Raw genomic sequence first — 3,818 nt, 5'->3', positions numbered from 1 at the left:
TTTGCTACAATATCAAACAATTATTTTTGAACCACACCATATCCAGTTACAGATCGAATAAACTACTTTTTCTTTCATGTTGTCAGCTAGAGTATAATGCACATGGGTTTTCTAACAGGAATTGTACTTTTATGCTAATCTGATAATATTCTCATTCATATGTATGTTTATATATTTATATTGTATATTTGTAAATATCTAGAAGATATGGATAATATGAATGATAATATTTCATCATTTCTGAAATTTGCCTGCCCTCCACATTTTTATTTCTTCATATCTCAATATATATTAGTTCACATGCTCTTTTCAACAACTTTAGGAAATTTCCTCATTTTTAAATAAAAAAGAAAAAAAAACACAGACAATGATGACTAACAAAAATTATACTTTTATGAATGCAGTAAGCAAAGTTTCAGATCTAATTCTCAAATGAACATGTAACTGTAAAGTTCAGCGTATCAACTTTGAACAGAGTCTACATTCAAAGTGCTTTTTATAGTTTGATGTTATATGCTATAATACCTAAAACAGCACATTTTAAAGATTAATGGACATGTTTTAAATTTATATTTGATTTATTGCTTATTTATGTAATGCTTGATATACCTGACATTGTATATAAGAAAAGTTAAATTTTAGAAAATAGAGATATTTCAAATACCTTTACTTTATATTAATTAAATTATATTAATTAAATATATTAGTTATCCATTTAATTAAGATCTACTAATTAATCTATATTAATTAATTTTTATTAATTAAATGGATAAATAAAGGAATAGAAATAAGCCTTTGGACCATAAGATTAATTAGTGATCATAGAGGGAAAGGAATAGCAATACCAGTTATATCGGAATAAGAGGGTCTATGTAGAGATCATAATTACATTGTTATTGATGACTTTAATGCAAAATTTTAACTCTGACTAACCACTAATATTACAATACAATTTTTCTTCAAAACTATATATAATGCATACTTACCTGGCAGGGGCGATAACATGATCACAAAGGTGGTTTTCTATTGCACTCCTGATGTGCCTATCCCTGCCATTTCCCCAAAAGTAGGAAACTCGACTGCACAATTTGTGGTAGTTGGGGACTGCATTGGCGCTCTCCCTGAGAAGAAAAAAATATATAATATATATATATGTACATATTCATAATGTACTTACTTTTAAAGTAACAAAATGACACTGTATGGACTCTTACTCATGTAAGCTGAATGAATTTTCATGAATATTTTCCTTAAACTATTGCCTGTAAATTAGATTTTATTTGGTTAAAATCAATAAATGTTGCTTTACAGAAACACATAAAAATATTTGTGTTTTTTTTTTCTTTTTGGTGACACACATGGACGTTCAGGGGTTACTCCTGGCTATACACTCAGAAATCACTGCCGGAAATCAAAACTTGGTCCGTCTTAGGTTAGCTGCTGCAAGGCAAAGGTCTTACCACTTGTGCCACTGCTCTGTCCTCTGAAAAGTATTTAAAATAATATGTTATGGGAGCCAGAATGGTGGCAAAGCAGTAAGGTGTCTGCCTAGGACAGACTGCTGTTAGATTCCCCCCACATCCCATATGGTCCCCCAAGCTAGGAGAAATTTTTGACCGCATAGCCAGGAGTAACTCCTGAGTGTCACCAGTGTGGCTCAAAAAAGCAAACAACAAACAAAAAACAAATAAATAAAATTTTATAAAAATAAAATACTTAGAGGATAGTGCTTAGTCATTCCTCACCCTGCATAAGCCACTTTGCCTTCACCACTCCTCTGTTTCTCTGCAGAGATACCAATCTAACAAAACCCCATGAATACCAGTAATTAGGCTGATATCACCAGAACTTTTCTGGAGTGAGCGTGAGCACCTTCCCCACTGCCTTCTCATATTTCCAAAGACATGGCAGAAAAACGATTTAAAAATAATAAAACATGATAAAAAAACCCATAAAAGCAACAGTGTTAGTAATTGTTTTTTTTTAATTCCTGACCACCCCACCACATCAACTTTATTTGTCTTCTGTCATCCTCATAGAAGCCACACATTAAAATGCCAATGTGTAGCGTAAGTCACTTAGTATTCAGAAATAAATGAAAGAGAATGGTTATCTAGCAACAAGAGCTTACAATGACTTAATGGCCTTATTGGAGATGCTAAAATTTGCTGTCATTGTATTTTTTATATTATATTTTAAAATGATTTTGTTCTCACTTACCTGGAAACAAATGTATTATGGTTATTTGTGTCAACTATTTGAAACATGTTCTTTAAATAAAGTAAATTAAAATAAATAAAATGCTTAGAATTAGACTTCAAATGAACTGTTTGTGTGAGTGTGTTAGATACTTTGGATGCATGAAATAATTTCCAAGATTTGAGTGGCTGCTAATAATTTGTTTTTCAATTAAATATAGATTTGTGTCATTAAGGAAACCAAAATACATATGCTTAATTACAAATATGCTCTATATAATATATAACTTATTATTATAAAATCAATATGTCTTCTCTATTAAAAATTTCATAAATCATTGTAGGCCATTATCTTTTTGAACATCCCTGAGTTATGTTTATCAAAAAATAGTGAGTTATCTATTTATGGAAAAGTCAAACTGACAAAACTGTGACTTACTTAATTGTCCTCAATAAAAACAATTGTGACAAAATATGAGACTTATTGCCTAAGTTGCTTCTGATCATTAAACTGTGGATGTTGGAAACAAATCAGCCTGACAAATGTGATTTTTTGGACAAGAGGCTAGAGAATTCTGAAGATGCAAACATCATTATTAAATCATGCTTCAATATCAGCATAGGAAGAATAAATATTAATCAGCCTTTTGTGAATAAGAAATTAACTTTCTGTCAGACATTCTTTTCTTGGAATAGTTGGCCTGTTACTTAAAAAATAAAACTAACCTAGATTAGATTAAATTGCATTTGTATGGAACACAATATTCTTAATTTCAGAGAGACGGTATTAATATATGTGAAGAGAGAAATATTTGCTAATTTCTGTCTTGACCTCACAGAATAATATCTCTGCTAAGTGCTTTAGAATTTAAATTTCCTTTTATTCTATGAGAATTAATGTTCAATTCTTGTTTAATTTAATTCAGAGTTTTCTTAAACAGACACACATACACTCACACACAAAAGTACACACACACATATATGTATATATACACATTGTTTTAAAGTATGATTAAATTACTTATCTTTTTCCTACGAAAAATGTGCACTTGAACATATCCTTGCATAAATTTTTGTTAGTAATTAACTGAACCCATAAATTTATTCTCTGAATTTTTAGAAGCATCCCAAAATTATGGTTCTAAATCTATGCACACTTATGATAAAGTATAGATCTGAAATTATATCTTCAGGGAGAGGAAGCCTGTTCACTATAGAATTTTATTTCAACATAAAGAAAACTTGGCTGAAATATATAATCACAATTTTCCATTTCTATGTGACTTCCAATATGGTTAACTGGAATCACCCTAGTAGAAAAATGGTGGCTTGACAGCACTTTCCAGAGGCCATTTGTAATGTATTAAGTATATAAGATGTGATTGAGTCAGAATTTATGAATGACTCTTTTGAAAAGAAAGGGGGCATGTCAGATGAATTTCCAAGGAGGGAATTATTTTTGGGGGTCACACCTGGCAGCGCTCAGGGGTTACTCCTGGCTCTACACTCAGAAATTGCTCCTGGCAGGCTCGGGGGATGTCGAAATTCTAACCACCCTCCTGCATGCAAGGCAAACAACCTACCTCCATGTTATCACTCCCGCCCCAAGAAAAGGATTTT

General features: G+C 31.2%; 1 pseudogene; it reads left to right on the top strand.

The window, feature by feature from the left end:
• The first annotated feature begins 978 nt into the window (after positions 1-978).
• Positions 979-1,125, top strand: LOC126002881 (uncharacterized; annotated as a pseudogene).
• Positions 1,126-3,818: the final 2,693 nt, after the last annotated feature.

This window comes from Suncus etruscus, chromosome 2, assembly GCF_024139225.1.
Source record: "Suncus etruscus isolate mSunEtr1 chromosome 2, mSunEtr1.pri.cur, whole genome shotgun sequence".
Lineage (NCBI taxonomy): Eukaryota > Metazoa > Chordata > Mammalia > Eulipotyphla > Soricidae > Suncus > Suncus etruscus.
This window is presented reverse-complemented; position numbering and strand designations above follow the sequence as displayed.